We start from the raw sequence: 20466 nt of genomic DNA, 5'->3' as shown, positions 1-20466 counted from the left end.
TCCTGTCCAATTTTTCTAGTTAGTTCATTATTTAATTGGTGCTAATGGCATTGTGTGCAATTGCTCTTGCCATGGGGAATATCAGATGGGCATAAGCATATAGATAGTGTTCATATATCCAGTCAACAGAGTTCTGTGCTCAGTCAACAACGGTCAACAAAGAAATGATCCTGAGAATTAGACTGCCATTGTTTCTGGGAACTGTTGTCTTTCTACTCATGGGTTAGGCATTTGAGTTCACTTTGTTTAGCTTCTTCTCTCAGAGGGAATATAAGTCTATCCCCAAACTTTGTCATTTTCTTTCGAAATTGTTATCTACTTTTCTAGGGAGTTATCTTCAAAGGGCAGCTCCATTGGTTTTTGGCTGGAGCACGGTCATCTTGCTCACCACACGCCAGAGACGTTTTCTGCCCCAGGCAAATGAAGTATGAAGTATGAAGTATGAAGGCTGAACTGAATTGCTGCCCAGTCAGTAGATGAATTTTGCAAGTGAAATGATTCATCCCTTCCAGTAGTCTGATTGCCCTTGACTTTCTTAATTTGACACTTTTTAACAGGGTAGAGTTTGGGGACCATGATGATGTTTGACCAGAGTCTGTTGGAATTTTGTTAGGTCTGCTATTGTTGTGCCCATTTCTGATATACTCTAGAGTTTGCTTTGAGAAATTCTTCTTGATCTATGCTCTCCAGTTCACTAACTGTATAGGTGAAGTATTTAGATAGAATTACCAACTTTGTTTCTTTAAAGCTGCTACTCAGCTTATCTCAATATACTGTAGCTAGTCAACCAATTCTAATGCATTGTTATTAACAAAGCAAAATCATTCAACTAGGATGAGTTTGTTTGCTGCCAAAATTCACTGATGAGATGCTTCTGTAATTTAATATTGGATGGTGTCTAAACATGCATAATGAAAGGGGCAATTATGATGATCAAATGCTTCAAAAGGTGCCAGTATTTCTCAATAATTTGAATACAGTTCATCAATGGTTTGGGGAAAATGTTCAAGGAAACGTAATAATATGTTTAACTAGAAAGTTTTTTGGTATCTAACAGATTGAGAATCATCAGAAGAAAAAGGAAATCTCAGTAAAACATTTGTAATATAAATATAGGATTTTGGATATAAAGATTTAAAAAAAAAACATGTGGCACAGTTACCTTGAAATATGATTTAGCAGTTTCTTAAACACAAACTTATACCTTATCCTAGCTATTGAAACCTCAGGTATTTACCCAATGAAAATAAAAGTATTCTTAAAGAATTATATGTGAATATTCATGCAAGCTTATTAACAACTCAAAATGGAAACAAATTTAGTTGCTATTCTTTATGACTATGTAAGTAGATTGTGGTGCATCCATGCAGCTGAATACTACTTAATAATAAAAAAAATCATAGTCACACATAATTTTGCCAATTCTTAAAATTATTATAATGAATGAAAGAAAATTATTATTAATATTTAAAGACAGAAGGCAAGTCAATGGTTGCCTGGAGATGACAATATGGGATGGTAAGGGTCTAAAAAAGATTTTGGTTATCAAACATTCAATAAACAATCAAAGTAGTAGTGGTGTTGGTAGTTTGTGTTTGTCTCTGTGTGTCTGTGGTATGGGGTGTGTGAGTGTGTGTATATGTGTATTTTTGACATGAGTTGCTCATATGGCAAATATATTTCACAAAAACTATTTTGAAACCAAAAACAGAAATAAGAATATGTATACTACCCATACCTTTTATCAATAAGTAAGCTTTTTGAAATATATGATTAAAATATCAATTTATCATCTATCTAATCTATCATATACCTATCATCTGTCTGTCTTCATCATTATCACTATTATTATTATTATTATTATTATTATTGCAATTTGTGAGAGTTTCATGCTTTCCTTAATGTCAAACTGATATGACATTCTCTGTTTCAATCTCTCTATCTTTGCAGGGGTTACAGTGGGACTAGAGCAATTGGTTTTGGTAGACACACTTAAAAACCCAGACAGAAAAAAGCATCAGAGATTCAGCCATTCCTTTATTAACTCAAACAGTGTTTTGAGCAGAGAAATTTGTTCAGATCATGTGTCATTCTCATGGGACTTTTATCATAGATCAGAGGTAAAGATAGTATCAGTTACTCACACAGATTTGCAATTCAGTTGCAGCAAGCCACTCGAGAGAGCTTCAAAATCACAGAAAATCCTAGAAGTTGGTGGTTCAGATAGAAATATATAATAAATAAGAATTGGAGATATTGGAGCTCTTAAAAAAGATATGTTTATTTATATGCATTAAATGCTGTATATAGTACAAGCAAAATATTTGCTTACTGTTATTGTTTTATAGTGTAATTGTGTCTACTTCAAAATATATTCAATGCACCAGTAGTTGTAAGTGAAATTAGAAGATATTCCCTTTAGTTTGGTTTCCAGCTCATTGGTGTATTAGTTGTGGGACTTAGAGAAGTTCTATCACTCCAGTCAGTCTCAGGTACTTCATCAATTAAGTAAAAGAAAGAAAAGAATGAAATGAGAAAGTGGTTCAGGATGACATTACAAAATATTCAAACACTACTAAACACTAGTAGTTATGGTTGCTGATAGAATAAAAGATAGCAGTTTTATTTACAAAGCATAGATTGCCCTAATTCTTCCATTTTCTTAGTTAGGCTTAACTCCATATATCCTTGACATGTTAATTAGTACAAGAAATTTTATTTTTGAGCTTGAGAAAGTTAGAGGTTTTTAAGACTGAGAGAAAATACCAATAATGAGATAATAAAATAATTACACAACCTGAGATAAAAATAACAAAATGGAATATTCAAATTTGATGTGAAAATCTTTGTTTACGCACGTTTTCCTGTTTCCTGTACTCACTTTGGCTGTACTCTGCGTGCTAACAGAGGACAAATGTAAGCATCAACCTAAATAGAAACTTCCCTTCAGCTACAAAAGTGACCTTTCTGCATGATATGATGGTGCCACGGTGGCACAAATGTTGTAGGAGTAACCAATCAATCACTCTTTGATTGGATTTAAATTCCACTCCATGATAGGGAAACCGACGCACGATACTGCATAGGTGGCCAGAAACCTAAAAGTAGCAGAACCTAGTAGACCTAGCAGAAATATTATTTTCTGCTAAAGAAGATAACAATAAAAAGATTACTAATCATATTCTGCTACAGTCATAAATCAGTGCCCCACTCAGCCATCATCAGAGAAGCTCCTTTTTGCAGTAGATGGGACGTAACATAGAGACTTACAACTGAGCAGTATGCAGAGAGTGAAAGACTCTGAGACACTCAGTCCTCAATGGGATGTCACCATCAAACTCCTTCTTTCAGGATTCAGGGAAATGTAGAGAAGAAGAAGCATGAAAAATATAAGAGCTAGAAGGGATGGACGACATCGAGAAAACAAGTGTCTTCTAGACACAAGACACACACCAGACACACACACACACAAAGAAACACACACACACACACACACACACATATATATATATACATATATACATATATATGTATATATATATATACATATACTCAGTGAGCCTGTGAAATCTTCCACAGGGCCTATATAAGTCAGACAGGATATCAGTGCTGACATAGGATACTGTATAAGAACACCGTTCCTTAACCTAGAAGATTTCTCCAATGGACACCTTCTTGCAAATGAATTAGTTTTCTTTCATAAAGTCTCACTGAGTATATTGACCACACTTAAATGTAGCCCCCAATTCCAGTACTAGATGGTCAATAAAAAAATGAATTCAATGTCATTTTAGAAGACTTTTAAAGAAACTTCATATTGATTTCTTTGTATATTCTTTATTTACTAGTCTTTTGCTTGTATACTATCGTGTGTGTGTGTGTGTATGTGTTCTTATAGGATTTGTATATACAATGTATGTGAATCACAAAAGCCACGACTGAAGCATGGGGCAGTAACTTTAAAAACTATTTGTAGTTTTGAAACATGGACAAACAAACCCATAAATAATCCGTATAAGATACCTAAATTTGATTGATATCCTGGGAGCTAAGAATAAGTGAACATTAGTACAAACAGCTTGAATTTCTAATATATGAGAAGAGGTATTTCTTGCAAAAAGATGTAAGAACAGTATGATTCCTAAGTGACCATGGGTATTCTAGAATATATCTTTAACCTACATGCTTACAGATAAAAATAAATAAAGATACTGTCACTAGCAGAATGAATAAAATAAACATAACTAATTTAAACTTTGTGTATAATTTCTACATTGCCTGAGAATTTTTCTAATATTGATGATATTTAAAATATTTTCTGTTCATTAATTTAATTATTGTCAAAACATTTTGTCTAGTATGTCCCCAGCCCTGTTTTAGAAGCTGCTCCATGGAGCTTATCTTGTCTAAGATATTTCATGGTCAGCAGACAAGTCAAGGACTAATTCATACTTGGAGGATTAGAGACCATTCAGCTTTAATCTGTCATAAAAATATTCTATATTCTACTTTCTTCGAGATACTTTGTTGAGGCAAATATCTACTGGACAATCTTGTCTCTAGCCTTCTGAAGATGATTAATAAAATAAAAAAGAACCTCACTGGGCAATCACAAGTGTGATGAATGTTTCACGGTGGTACAACCAAGATGTCCTGAGGATATCTAGCAAGGACATTATGTGATACCTGAGGTCAGAATCAAAATTTCCAATGATGAAAAATATGGTTGCTTCCCCAAAGAGTTAATTGGACTTTTAAATGATCATTATGGAAGTAGATACTGTCTGTCGGAGGGCTTAGTGTTGGTATCACAGGACCCAACTATTTCTTGAAAGAGCACCATCACGGTCAGAGTGTGACCCTTCTTATCTTGTCATGGCTATGGTTCCCACTCACACAACTCACCACCATGAAGCAGCCCATCATGATAGCATGTAGTCTGGACTATAATAATGTTTGGACTTTCTGTCTCCTGTGATCCAAATAAACTTCTTTGCTAAGAAGTTAATCAGCCTCAAATATGTCTTCACTGTAAGAGAAAATGGATGACTACAATATCCACTCACTTAATTCTATAAACTGATAGTAAGTAATAATATTTTTCCTCATTAGACTTATCTTCTTTGTTTTTATGGAAATTTATTGTCTTTATATAATTAAAATAGGTTCCAATCAGACAAAAGTGTTGTCTTTTTCCAAAAGTACTTGGAAATAGAATTGCTTTTCTTCTTTTACTGGATAAAACTTACCTATGAATCTTTAATATTCATTTATTGGTGACACAGAACATTTTTGTGTATCTTATAGTAGATATTTGCATTTATCAAAAGAAAAGGCAGATTGTATCTTAAATGAAAAATAATTTTAGTTATTGGTGTGAAAGTTAGTGAAGATTTAAAACTAAATAGCATAGGAAAACCTAATTATAGTTTGCATATAGTTAAAAGACACAGACAACCACACATTTTTAAAATACATTCTTTGCTTTTGTCTTCCATCTTTATAGAGTTTCTGTTTTTTTTTAACATATAGTCTTCACAGCAATATTAAATTCTACTTTTTGGACAAGCCAAAGTCTTAGTAATTGCCTTTAGTACCTAGATTAGGAGAGTATGTCCCAGAGTGAAAGTACCATGAGTTTTGGGGAATTTTTTTTCTAAGTAGACAGCCAACATAGGGGCTCTCCTTTACAGTCAAGGTATAGCATCTCCTTTAAGCATGATATACAAACATCTCAGGAGTATTTCAAGATATGACTTATTGGGTTTACAATGATGGGTTAGGGTTTTTTTAAATTATAATGCATTTTGTTTAGAAGAGGGATTAAAGTATTTGCCAAAATGATTTGTGTTGACAAAATGGCTTAGTACATCTGGCAGATTTATTTTGGAAAATGGAATAAATTAAGGTGTCTACCAAAAGATGTGCTATAGCCACTGAAACAATTTCAAGTATTTCAGAAACTCTATTTTTATTCACTTTGCAAAATGTGCTTAGTTGAACTGCCAGTCCTGTTACATTTCCATTTCTAAGCAATTAATTAAAATCCCAAATCATTTTTTTCTTGATCATGCCAGCAGGAGTCGGTTACCATGGAAATAGGAAGATCAGTGGTATTTGGAAGAGAGAAAGAAAAATGGCTGGCATAGGCCTTTTATTGCAGAAACGTAAGTGATGGTCTTGAGTAGCTTGTTGGCCCAGCAATAGGAAGCTCTGCTCCCAACAGCTAGTGTAGCAGTGACAATAGGAAATTACTGCCTGTCCTGGGGATTACATTTCACCCCCCAGGGATATCATTTGGCCAGTTGAAAAAGTCATTAACTCAGCTTTTTCATGTCTTCTATCTATAGGTTAAAACCCCAAATGTAATTGATTACAGAATGTTCTGTAGTGGCTAAGCAGGATTTCAAATCAATAATTGGTTATATTTCATAAAGACCCATCAAAAAGCATTTATGATGTCAAGCCAGTGTCAAGCCAGTGTGCATTAGCTATAAAAGCTTATTTCTAGACAATAGAGTGAATGAGGAAGGACTGTGACTGAAACCATCTTGAAACCATATTTCTTTACACTTTGCAAAACAGAAGCTTACAGAGTATCATTTGGGGGGGGATTTAATTTAAACCTAATTTGGTAGTGCTACCTCACAGACAGTATTCGAGAAATAAAATCATAATATATTTATATGCCTATAACTTAATACATTAGATAAGTGATGAGGGAAATAAAACCTAAACCTTACTAAAGATGTGATTTTTAAGGATCTATGTGTTAGTTTGATTTGTCAGTTTGCCACAGTTTAGAATCTTCTGGGAAGAGTCCCAATGAAGGGTAGTATAGATCAGCTCCACCTGTGATCATGTATGTGTCTTGGTTATATTAATTGATGGGGGAACAACAAGTCCACTGTGAGGCAGAGGAAAGGGGGAATAACCTATGTTTAGATCCTAGACTACATAAAGAGTAAAAAAGTAAACAATCAAAAAACATACATGTATTCATTTCTCTTTGCTCTTGAGTCTGAATGCCATGTAGTTAGATGTTTCAAGTCTGTAGTAGACATCCTAGATATGATATACTGTTTGGAATTATGAGCTAAATTAAACCTTTATATCCCCCAAGTTGCTTTTTAATTGTTGGGATATTTTATCCCAGCAGCAGAGGTGAAATGAGGGTTATATAAATGACTTAATGGTGATATGATGAATAATGAACCACATGATCATGATGATGATTGTGGTGGTGGTAGTGATGACGACATTTGCAGTTGTTGATGATAACGATGATGGTGGTAGTGATAGTGATAGCCATGATGATGATTGATCATAATAATGATGATGATCATGAACCACATGATCATGATGATTGTTGTTGTGGTGGTGATGATGATGATGATGATTTTGATAATGATGATGTTCATGATGTTCTAGATTTATTAAAGCTTACAACATTCCTAATGTTATAGAGGTATTAATGTCAATGTCTCTCAACACCATAATGAAGATTACAGTATTAGTAGAGTTAATGATTTTTAAAAATTATTGGAATATTTCTGTGTAGGTGGGAGAATACAAGCAAAATTTCTGTGGTTTTTTGTGGCACTTACTCTGCTTTCTCTGGAGTCAGATCAGCTGTGCGTATTTTAAGGGTACTCACACTGTACACAGAAACTCATCTTTGTTGATTAACTGTTACCACCTAGAAAATCAAATCTATATACTAAAGTAAAAGAAGGAAATGATGTTTTCTTATATTATTCAAGCATGAAAATCTTATGCTTGGACCTTTTCTTGAGAAACATGAACAAGCATCTCTTTGTCCCAAATAGGGAATCAAGGCGAGATACAAGAAATTATTCCACTCACAACTAGCTTAATGAACCAATGTATTGGGTTACTTGTAGGGCTCTGATGGTGCTTAGAGGAGCATGCAAGACTCAAAGGTGGATACATCAACAAAATGCCTACCCCATGGATGATGGCTTAGGAAAGCTATGTCCTTAGAGTTTCCTATGTCGTGAGGCAATTGGACAAGTTAGAATGTCTCATTTCCCCACCAATTCTTTCCTGAGTATATTACCTTGATGAGGGGCCTGGTGAATCGTGTGTTGGGACTCCATGAGCCTTTGGTATTCTCTTTACTTGCTGAGTTTTATGAGCCTCCATCCTCTCTTTAGCAGAGATTCTTTCTGTTTAGAGGAAATTGCTATATGCCACCTTGCATGCAAGCAAATCTATGAAAATCTATGAAGATATCTAATGTGTATACCACTCATGGTAATTAAAAGATAATTTTTTTAAAAACTGGTATTTTTTATTAAATTTTTCTATATTCCTAAAGGTAATTGATTTCTTGTTAGCACTGACATTAATAAATGCTAGCAAATTTTCCTCACAGTAAGATTATAGCAAAATACGTATGGATTATAACTATCAATATTTGATGTTGATAATTGCTGGACATTGGTTGTAAGATAGATTCTCTTCTTTTATTGTCTCTTTTTTTCTCTTCATTTCTTTTTACCCTTTCACCCTTTCTATCACATTTGTAAGATAAATTTCGCAGTTCCCTTTAGCTTATTGTATAATTCAAATTCCCCAATCTGATTAAGTGCCCCTCTCAACCCAAACAGGTGTTCAGCTAGGCTATATGTCAAAAGAATATATAGACAGTAGAAAAGGTGAGTTGGTGTGTTAATGTGTTTTCCTGTCAATCTGTAGAGCAGTTTAGAAACCCAATCAATAGGCCTACCTCAACATTTCAAACCTGGTAGAAAGTACACTTTCTATGATAGTAATTTAAATCTCAGGTACTTACCATTTATGAATGAATGAATGAATGAATGAGTGAGTGAGTGAATGAATGAATGAATATTTGCCTTCTTCCAGCATTTTTTAACTTGTTGGCCATGGCATCATAATTTTAAGGATATGGCATCATAATTAGAAGGATATGACTCCAAAGTTAAAAGAATATTATTGTATCATAATTTGAAGAATATGATATCATCAATGAAAATATATATGAGATCACAATTGGAGAATATGAAAAAATCGATGTGATCACATTACACCATATTTGTATAATTATGACATTACCATTGGATAGATATGACATCATAACTGTAAGGCTATGACATCATCGATACAAATGTATGAGCTAACTATTGAAATGTTATAATATCATTAATGACCCCTTTGGGAGTTGAGGGATCCTTTCACAGGGGTTGCCTAAGACCATAAGATAACACAGATATGTACATTACAATTCATACAGTAGCACAATTACAGTGATGAAGTGGCAAAGAAAATAATTTAATGGTTGTAGCTCACTGTAACATAAGGAACTACATTAAAGGGTCACAGCATTAGGAAGGTTGAGAACTACTGTGGATTAATTCAGCATGGAGCACCCTCAAAAAAAAAGACCCAACAATTGATTCTAAGCCTGCTATTGAATACTTTGTATAACATCATTTAATTTAATACTTAAAGAAAATCTTATCATTGCATTTTTCTCACACTGAAGGTACTATAGGATAAAAACAATGATAAATAGGATATATAAACCAATAACTACTTAACTCACCTGAAAAGTTGTTTATCTGTATATGTTATTTTCTTGATACACTATTAGATACTACTAGGTAGGGGGACATACAGAACCAAGTAGAATAGCTATGAATCCTATGATTTCTGATGTCAGGTTAACCATGTCTAGACATCTATGATTGACTCTTCTTTCATTATTGACTTCCCCATGAAGCTAGGATGGAAACTAAAAGTCCTACATTAGCACAGTTTTACACATCACCTAACAGAGTTTAAGTAGACCACTGCTATTGCATGTGATGTGACTACACTTGATGAATAACCAACCTTGTTTGCACATTTGTTATCATAATGATCAAGGATACAGTGAGGTGACCCTGGTGACCAGATGAGGAGCAGATTGTGCAGAGATTGGGGCAGGACAAGGGAAGAGCTGCTTTGGATCTATTGCAGCATATGGTAAATATCAAATCATTCAATTTTATATTTTACAGTGTCGTGGGTAATGATACATAGACTCTTCCTACCAGTACCAGATTAGTAGTGTTTCACAGTGTTAAAGTGGCTACTCCTCTTTTATAGAGTCCTAAATTGTTAATTTGAAATGCTTGCATTTTAATATCCTATTTAATTTTGGATATTTACCAACAAGGAAGGAAAGCAAGGATGTTTTCTGTTCCTGACATTGGGTTTAGCAGGGCAGGAATAATGTTATCTATTAATGAGCAGAGATGTTAGCTGAAGAGGTCTGGCTATGTTCCAGTGTGGTTAATTAAATCCTACCTGCTTAGATTCTGTCTCTATTTTCAAATGAACATTCACTTTTATTTCTGATTGGAAAAAGTTGTTCAGTATTACAAGTTTTGGAATGGTAAGGTGAAGAATTTCAGTTTACGTTGAGTTCATTATTCCCCAGCTTCTGTCCAGTATTATATTTCTTTTCTGTTATCTGTAATGTCTTTATTATGGCCCTAACAGGAGAACCACATAATTTACCAATTAAATATAAATCTCTTTGGCTTTCTTGGTTAATCTGGACTGCCAAGTTGATAGAATTTTGACTCACTATGCTAGCATACCTCTCTGCATGTGCCATGATAATGCTTCCATCAAGGTTTATCTGAAGTTGGAAGACACACAAGGAAAGGTAGGTCCTATCACTCTGAAGAATACTGTCTCAGACTTTCTAAAAAAGGGAGTGGGAATGGACCATCACCATTCATCTTTCTGCTTCATGACTGTGCACTCACTGTGATGAGCTGCTTCATCTTCTGTAGTCATTCTTTGTTCTCCATACGGATTGTATTTACCAAGCCCAAACAAACTCTTCCTCAAATTGATTATTGTTAAGTGATTTTTGTTATCCCAAAGAGAAAAATATCTAATATATATCTAAAACAAATATCATTAATTTTTAAAATAAAAGGAACAGGTGACTCTATCTGTCTAAGTCAATCTAACAACACATTTAATATGATACACTATATAAAAATACTGTAATTTCAGTGTGTAATTCATGAAAATGTGAATTAGTTATTTTACATGGTTTTCAACATTTTTAAGCATAATGTTGTTGGTTCTAGAAGAGTATCAGCCATGTTGGGATCTAGGGAGATGACTCAGGCAATAAAGTGCTTGCACACAAACATGATCTGACTCCTAACTTTGGACTCCATGCATCCATGTGAAAACAGAGCGAAAGATAGTGCATCTGTAGTTCCAGAGCTGGTTTGAGCCTTGGAGACAGAAGGATCACTGGATGTTGCTGACCAGATCAGCTAGTCCAGTGGTACACTACTTGCGGAGTGAGAAGAAGTATCTGAAAAGAATAAGGCAGAGAGCAACAGAGTAAGACAGCAACAATGGCCTCCAGATTCCACATGTGTGGACACACATGTAGAATCAATTCCTTTGATTAAAAATTGAAGCATTATCAATTACAACACTATAAGAGCTATTTTGATTTTCTAAATTAAATAAATCTAAAAATTGAATTCAAAAGAATAACTGAATGACATCATCTTCTATCTTGTCCTTAGGTAATATAGAATAAAAATAAAAAGTAGTAAAATAAGTAAAATACAAAAACGAAACTTTAAAGATATGGGACAGAACAAAGCAATTTTTCCTAGTAGTTCTACAGTGCAACACTCACTGTTTTCTTTCTTACCTTTTTTGTTTGTTTACTTGTTTTTTTATTGGTTTTTGTTTTTCCTTTATGATTTGCTTTGGTCTGTTTGCTTGTTTTGTTTTAGACAAGTACTAGCTTGCAGTATTCAATGTTTTGGAACTTGCTGTGGAGACCTGGATGGCCTAGAACTCAGATATCTGCTTGCTTCTGCATCCCTAGCGCTGGTGTGCACCATTAACACGAATGGCTCACCTTTTTTATTTTTTTTTAAATCAAGCTCATGAACAAGTCTTGATTTATGAGTAGCATCTCACTTGATTTATGATTACTATATTTCTTTTTATAAGTTCATGTTTAGGCATACAACTTCATATTGCTTTTCATCTTTGTCAAGTATCCATAATCAAATCTGATGGACAGAGTAAACATTTTACAACTGTAACAACCAATCATCCCTGAAGATACAGAAATTTTCAAACAAAGGTTTTTGCTATCAAAATGATAACGACTTGAACATTGAAGTTTTTCTTTTCAGATTCAATCTAGATGCGTTATGTGTCTGTGGGTGGAAAACATTGAAAACAGAGCAATTGCTGATGTAGTGATGAGCCTTGATACCTGATAAACTGCTTGGGAAGCAAACAAAAGACCTGCTTAGTGGTTAAAATCTAGCATCTGAGAGGAGATGTTTTGATTTCTGCCACATGGACAAAAATAGTAAAACTACAAAAACAGGCAATGTTTCATAAAACTTAGATTTCTGACAATAATTTTCCATTATAAGGAAATTGTCTCCTACTTCACCCAAACCCATTATGACTATCTTTCAAAACCATGAGACAATCTTACAGGTACTGTAGGTTTCTATACACTCTCTTATCAACTCACAAATGGGTCATTTCTAGGTAGGTAAAGTAGCAGTATATTCTCTGGCATGATACTAGCTCAAAGTTATGAATTATTCTAGATATACTATGATAATTATTGTGTTTATTATAATAAGTAGACTTTATTGTCTATATATCTTGCTTCATGGTTTTCTTTTCCTGGGTCCTTTTCCGCAAAGCTGCCAAATCAACCTTGCTTTTATGTCATTTCAGACCACATTATGTAGACCACTGACCTCAATACACACACACACACACACACACACACACACACACACGTGTGTGTGTGTGTGTATGTATGTATGTATGTATGTATTTTATGTTTTCTCTCCATTTTTTCTCTTGTCACCATTAGATTCCAATTCTTCTGCTTTCTCTATGGTATATGTGTCCAAATTTCCACATCTCCCAATCAGCCTTTTTGGTGTCAAAAGTCAGAGTTTCAAACCATTCCTTTAGTTAACCCTCAAAGTAGTACATACTTGAGGGAGGTACATTAAGACTCAGGAAGTAATCTTAGGAAGTCCGGGGAGTAAAATGAAAAGTCTCAGGAAGTAGCGAAACTTACAAAATTTACTCCAAGGTTACTTAAGCAGTAGCAACTGCTATGGAAACAGCTCACAGGAGTAGACCAGTTGAGAGTCGTTGTGCAAGGAGTCTTATTGAGGTAGAGCTTATGAACCCTCACTCTTGCTGGTGTGGGCATTTAGTCTAGGTAGCTGTCTTTGAGTATCTGGAGTTCTTGTATGTAAACTGTGGCCCCTTATATGCATGCATGCATGTTAAGTAATGGTAAGCACTCATAAATTCTTGGGCTCACTGAGCACTATAGACTTCAATACGAATGCATCTTTAGTTTTTCTTGACTGTGCTCTTCAGGGCAAATATTTTTTTTTATGTCTCCCCATGAAAAGTTACACAACATAATCATATAAGGGTTCTTGAAATAATTTCCTGGAGTTTATCTAGATAAAAGAAGTCTATTGGGCTTTTATTAAGTGCAATGGTAATATTTAACTGACTTATTGCCTATGTATTTTGATCCTTTAGTTACTGTGCAACAATGTTGGCTGGAGTATACACTGCCAGGAGGTAAAGATTATTTTAGTGTAATTGCCTTTATAAAAGATTGATGCAACAGCATCTTGTTAAGTATTTCATAAAGACATTTTACGATTACAAGCATTTCACATCAGATATGGGTTAGGTGCTTTAAAATAGGAGATAAACACAATTATATATGCAAATTTAGAGATGATGGGAAAACTCCATCTTCAATCTCAAACTGTACCAATTAGGAGTTTTTATTGTATAATGTTTATACATACCTATGTTGAGATATTATCTTGATAATCATAATGTCTTGGTAGCAACATGGAAATGCTTATTTTGTAATAAAAAATAGCCACTCTTCACTGACTGCTTGCTGCAGAGCAGGATCTATACAGCGAGAAGCCAGCTCTAAGCTCCACAGTACGCAAGGGTATTTGTTGTCCCTTGTATTATAGATAAGTGAGTGCAAGCTTATGTGTCTTAGGGGGCTTCTCCAGGGTTACTATCCGCCATGTGGAATGAGTTGGAAAGTGGAGTTTTCTGACTTTCAAGTGCAAGAGTCCTTACATCATCCTCTAATACTCACACTACTAAAATAAGAAAACCAAATTTGTGAGTAAAATGATGAACGGTTTGGATGAAGTAGTGAATGGAATTTTCCAACACATCCTTTGTTTAGAACTTCTTAATTTGTTTTTTTTTTCAAGAGTTGGTAATAGGAAAAAGAGAGAATACTAAAAAGGGACAAAGATATATTCAGTATTGGGCACTTGGTCCCTTTCCGTGAAAGGACTTGGATTAATTAGATGAACTCCATCTAATATTTTTTTTTGTAGGTGAATAATAAGAAAGCTCTGCTCCACACTAAGTAGGGATGGTTGTTAAAGGAAGCAAGCTTCTCGATGACAACCTAAAAAAGGTACTGACAGGAAATGAGATGAGTCGCAAAAGGCTGGGGTTATTATGCTCTTAATAATGAAGGCATTAGCACAGCAATTGTTAGAATTTTATCTATTCCATCATGAAGCAAGGATCTAGATAGCGTGCAGTAATTAAAGATTGACTTTGATTTAGATAATCCATTTTAATTGCATTTTTAATTGTAGTGAAACTTTTATGAAGTACCATCTAAAAAAATGCTGATGTGGAAAGATTAACTAATCAAGATCAGGCCGTTATATTTGAATTACTAGAAAGGGACTGTGAGTGCAAGTGTAAAATACATCTCTCAACTAACACACAAGTCCCTGTAATCTCATCTCACCTTCTAGGAACAATGAATAACAAATTAAACCTGGTTCACAAAGTGTCATACAATCTGGCAGCAAGATTCTAATTGATGAAGAAATGGCTATTTTAGTGATCCTTAACAGCCATAGAAAATTTCAATTACTGAGAACTGTGACAAAAGCACCTTAAGGCGACAAAATCATTTCTAACGGTTTATGTTAACCAACTCGGGAGTCCCAGTGGACAGTTTCAGACCTATTAGTGTACTTTCCTCTTAAGTTTGGTTGAGGGAATAGGAAGTCAATTTATTCCCTGAATACAGAACAAAAAATTGTGCTGAAAAGTCAGAAATTGACCAGGTGTGGTAACACACTGTATAATACTAGCTGTTGGAAGACTGATGCAGGAGGATTTCTGTGAGTTTAAAGCCAATCAAGAATTCATTGTACGATCTTGCTTCAACAAGCCTCACAAATAAATAAAATAAAATCCAGAAATACAAAAATGCATTTTCTTGCTCAGATTACCATTTGATACTTTAAAGAGTTTGTCTCCATAAAGCTTCCAGAGAATTCAGGGTTTTGCCTTAGTACTATAGTGAAATTCAATGCATGGACATTACTTATATTTCTGCCCCTGTCAATAACCTGATTCCTTTTCTTACCCAGTTTCATGGTGGCGTTTCTCATGTATTATTACAACATAAAATAAGGTTTTGTTTCTCATCCTAAACCATTGGGCACAGTATGTTTTTATTCTGAACAGATTGCTATGCTTTTTTTCTAGTTTGACTGATATTCTATCATCAGAGCTTAGCGTCTCTCTGTCCCCTCTACAAATATGTCCACAAGCACATTATGTACCTACATATCAGTAATTCTCATGTTTGGTATTCAATTGTTTCAGGGTAAATCTAAAGTCTGAGCTCATTATCACTTGATTGAGAAGTATAGATTATTTTTCAATGACTCCATATTGTTTATTTTGCAGGTGTTTGTACCACAATGCATATGTGGAGGTCAGAAGACAATTTTCAGGAATCAGTTCTCTCTTCCCAGTAGGTGGATTGTAGAGAGGGCAGGCAATCAGTCTTCATTTCTGTAGATAAAGTCAGATTACCTATGTGTTTATTCACATCAACAAATAATAGGATATCTTTAGTCATATAACATATAAATCTTTAAGAAATTCTCTTATAATACATAAAGTCACATTTTTCTAGAAACCACTTATTGAATATTTGCCATAATATAAATCTAGCAGCATAGAAAATGGTTGTAATCAGGTATTGTGTGAAGTGCTCTAGGAATGAACAGTCAGACTCAGAGGTTTTCAAGTCCAAGAGCTAGGGGCTTACTCCTCCAAGTTTTAGAAGCCACAGACACGGGTCGAAGCATTGAAACTGGAGGCTTACTCTCCTCCACTTTAGATACCAGTAGCCTCAGCAGTTGGAAGCTGGTATCATTCTTAGTTTTCAAGACCCATGAGTAGCAACAGCAGTAGAAAGCAGGAAACAACAGGTATTCTCTACAAGCCAAAGCATGTGTTTCTACTTGTGTTTCAGCTCTTGTACTGGTCTGAGATATCTGGATACTCAGTCCTACAGTGACAATGGAGCAGCTCTCAGATCAGAATGTCAGGATCATTAGTCATTTACCGGTGTTAGTCCTCTGAGGGCCTGTGCTGTTTGAGACCTGTGGCTCTTACAACTTGGTTTTACTATAAACAATGATGGTCTGTAGTTTATCTTCAGCATTTCCCAGTTACAGTCTCCATCCCTTCTTCTCATTATTTATGATTTAGCTGATCTTTGGAAGTCTCATTGCTAACTGTTACGGCTATCACTGTGAGGGCTGAGTCAGCAGCTACTCCTACCTCCCTCCTGCATCTTTGTTCCCAATCTGCTGCTGAGTCCTGTATCTTCTTTTCACAGTAAAAGTTTACTGACTCTTCTACTGACAAAGATCAAAATGAGCAAGAGAGAGTTGAGGCAAATCAGAAGAGTGTCTCTTGATTAGTTCAAAGAATGAACTAAACATCTAATCTCCAGAAAGAGGGTATGATGAGATGTTTGTGTCAGTTGTATAAGGATACCGCGCCAGGAATGAGTGTATGTACACCAAGTAGAATACATCCTTTATGCAAATGAAAGACCATGTGTACACCACTTACACATCTTCTATTAAGCCACTAGGGAAATACTTCCTCTGTTTCTTCTCTGGCTTGGGTGAAAATGCCTACAAGGTCATTTAGTATCCCATAAAGCTTTTCCTGCTAATTTTGTTCAGGCATACAGCAGACTTTTCAAAGCATCTCTGTAACTGTGGTTGTATTGTTTCTCTGCAGTTGCTGAAGTATCTACAGAATATGGCAAAGTGCTCAAAATAGCAGGGCTTCCCTGACGTACATCTGGCTGGCACCTTGGTTGATAGCCCTTCACTGATGAGAGACCAGAATAGGGTGTAATGGGCTCAGTAATTCAAATTAGGCCTCCAGTCATCCCAAGTTCCCAACATCTCAGTTCATAGCAAAGAAAACTTAATAGTCAAAGCAGTACCTAAATTAAAGCCTTGTCATGTACAATAATAGAGGTTTAAGAGTATTAAATTGTTTTCTAAACATGTTTAACTCCTGTCCCAGTACACTAGAAAGGATAGGTCTCTTTGAACTGTTTCATAAACAGCTGATGCTTCAAATATTTTGTTTGTGTGTTTAACCGAAAGTACATGTGGAAGGCAAAAACTCGAAATAGTCCAGCAGGTGCCAATAGCTTTTAAGGAAGAGGGATGGTAAAATACAGGTAAAATAAACATAGGAAGAGGGATTCTGGGAGCAGAATGGTGAGATATGAGGCAATACGGTATTGCAAAAAGGCTTGACCAAAACAAAGGACACATAAAACAACTATATGGAAATCTAGGTTCTTCCAATCCAAGGGGAAAACTTCAATTAGAGGAATGTGCAGAAAACAAGTGGCATGAAAGAATAATGGAAAATACTTGGACTTAAAGGTTTCAGTGGGAAAATGGATTAATAAACACAGAAGAAGAAGAGAAGGACGGAATGGAAAATTATGGGTAATTGGAAAAATCTTACTTTCCTAAGCAAGATTTTTAAGGATTAAGACAAAATAAGATACCTTTCTTTTACAGTGAGCATTGATTAACATAGGAACCTTACAGCTAAGGATTCATGGAAGCAAGTTGACATACTATAGATGGAAAACGTGTTAAAATTTGAAAAGACAGAAATTATGAAAACATCTGGAAAAGGATGACTATCCAAATAAAGAACATAAAAATTGCATAATCAAGCTCTATGACAATATTAATAATATGATATAAAATGATTATCATATCCTGGTGTCTGAAATACAGTGAAATGTAAAACTTAGGTTTTAAATTTCTATCTTTATAAAGCTACCATGTATAAAAAGGGGGATATGTAGTATTTTAAATTGATTTCCCAATTGGGTTTTTAGCTTTAGTGACATCTCAGCAAGATCTTAATAGATTTCTTCATCAACAGCTCTTGATAAACTGATTATTAAATTTAGACAGATGACTATGGAACCAAAACCTACAAAATTCATAGAATAAAATAGTTATCCCACTACACACAGAACACATTATAAGGCTGCTGTGTTTAAGAGTGAGACTTTAAGTGTTAACAAGTAACATAGAAGTGAGGGAAGAATGACAAGTGGAGGGCTCAAGTATAACAAAAGCAATATTGTAGACTAATGGGGAATAGAGGGAGTGAGTTGGTAGTGCATGGTATGAAACAACGTGTTTGCGGAGACAGAGGAGAAACAGCTTTGCTATGTTTCACCAAAACATTCTTTTGTAAAAATATGATAAAAATCATTTGATTCCAAAGATTAAAATTTTCTGTCCCTCATAAGATAGGGAGAAAACAACAAAAATAGAAGTCTGGGATGAGGAAATGATATGTTAAGCAACAAGTAGAAAGTATGAAAAATACTGTATCAGCAAGAAATTTAAAAAATGGGTGATAGCAGGGGAGCTCTAAACTAAAGGGATAGTTCTAGGGAAAGAAATGAAATGCTCAGTAAGATTATTTGCAGGTGCAAACTTGTCATAATAGGATGTATTCAAGTTCAAGTACCAGACAGATAACATTTATTCCAACTAAAGTGGCCAACACCAAAGATTAATAACAAGTATCAGTAAAGATGTATAATTGGAAACTGTGAACATCTGTAAAATGTTTCTCATAACAGAAAACCTGCTCACCACCGAAGTGCATCAACAGGAGGCTTGTAACACAAATAGGGCCACATTTATATCAGGATCTAAAGGTTGGGATGCAGGTGAGTTGGCACAGTTCTTGCTCAGGATGCATAAGACCCCAGGGGTTGAACCCAGTACCACACAAACCAAGCAAAATGGTACACTCTTTAATCTCAGCACTCAGGAGGAGAAGGCAAGAGGTTTAGCAGTTCAAAGAAAATCTCCGCCAGTTAATCCCAGGTAACTCAATGACAGCCTGAGATACACATGGCCTTGTCTTTAAATGTTTTAAAAATAGATTTAAAAATAAGATGTTAATATTGAGCTTGATACAAGCATGCCATTAAAGCCACAGCATTAAAACAAAACAAAACACAAACTGCAAGTAGTCCCTGGTTTTCCTTAAAGTACTTAGGAAAGTCTAACAAAGCAACAGAAAATTTTCTCATAGTTTTGGAATGAAGTACAAGGTGAAAGTCACTGACTTGGCTTCTTTCCATTTGGCTTCTGTGACTTCACGAAGTTTATACATAAGACATAAAGAAAGACTGGATAGATGGATAGATGATAGAGAAACCGATAGAGGACACATACAGAGATGGGTAGATAACACTGTTTTTCTGTTCATTCATAATTTAATTGTGCATGTTTATGGAGTACAGGCTAAGACTGAAACCCATGTGTACAGTACATGCTCTTCAAACAATGAAGGTAATTACATGTCAGTTGCCTTGGATTACTCTGTGATTTGGCTATTCCAGTTACCAGTAAGCAGCATGCAGGTTATTGGGAAAGCAGCTATCTGACTGCTCTGGACTGGAAGGTACAACACCTACCTAGCTATGGTCAAGAAGCTACTATGCAGCCTCCTCTTTTCTCTTCCCAGTCTTCTAAGCCTAAGGTAGATGCTGCTTTACAATGAACTCTTACTAGTGTATATTAATTGTACAGTTAAGAAGCTCATGATGACATTCTGAAGTAGGCACATTGCATACATCTTTTTTTAGACCTACATTAACAGATTATGGACCCCTCCTTTCACCCTCTTAATTCCCTTTTCTATCCAAATAAGGCCCCTTCTATTGTTATGTCTTTCTTAAAAATCTAGATTCTGCTAGCAAAAAAAGAAGATGTGAAAATTTTCTTTCTGAGTTTGGCTTATTTCATTAACATAATGAATTTAAGCTCCTTCCGTGTTCCTGCAAATGCCATAACTCTGCTCTTCATTGCTGATAAAAAAAATATTATATAACTTGGACATTTTTTTCTTTATCCACTTTCTTTAGCATCCATAACTGAGGAAGTGTATTCAGTCTCTCTCTCTCTCTCTCTCTCTCTCTCTCTCTCTCTCTCTCTCTCT

At 35.0% G+C, this 20466-nt stretch overlaps 1 long non-coding RNA gene across 1 annotated transcript in view; it reads right to left on the bottom strand.

The window, feature by feature from the left end:
• Positions 1–15929: 15929 nt before the first annotated feature.
• Positions 15930–20466, bottom strand: part of LOC114618950 — a 55166-nt gene continuing 50629 nt past the window's right edge. Inside the window, exon 3 of the long non-coding RNA XR_003711046.1 lies at positions 15930–15951. This is a non-coding gene — a long non-coding RNA (uncharacterized LOC114618950). The remainder of the gene's footprint in view (positions 15952–20466) is intronic.

The sequence above is a fragment of the Grammomys surdaster genome, unplaced genomic scaffold (genome assembly GCF_004785775.1).
Source record: "Grammomys surdaster isolate TR1022 unplaced genomic scaffold, NIH_TR_1.0 146, whole genome shotgun sequence".
Classification (NCBI taxonomy): Eukaryota; Metazoa; Chordata; class Mammalia; order Rodentia; family Muridae; genus Grammomys; species Grammomys surdaster.
This window is presented reverse-complemented; position numbering and strand designations above follow the sequence as displayed.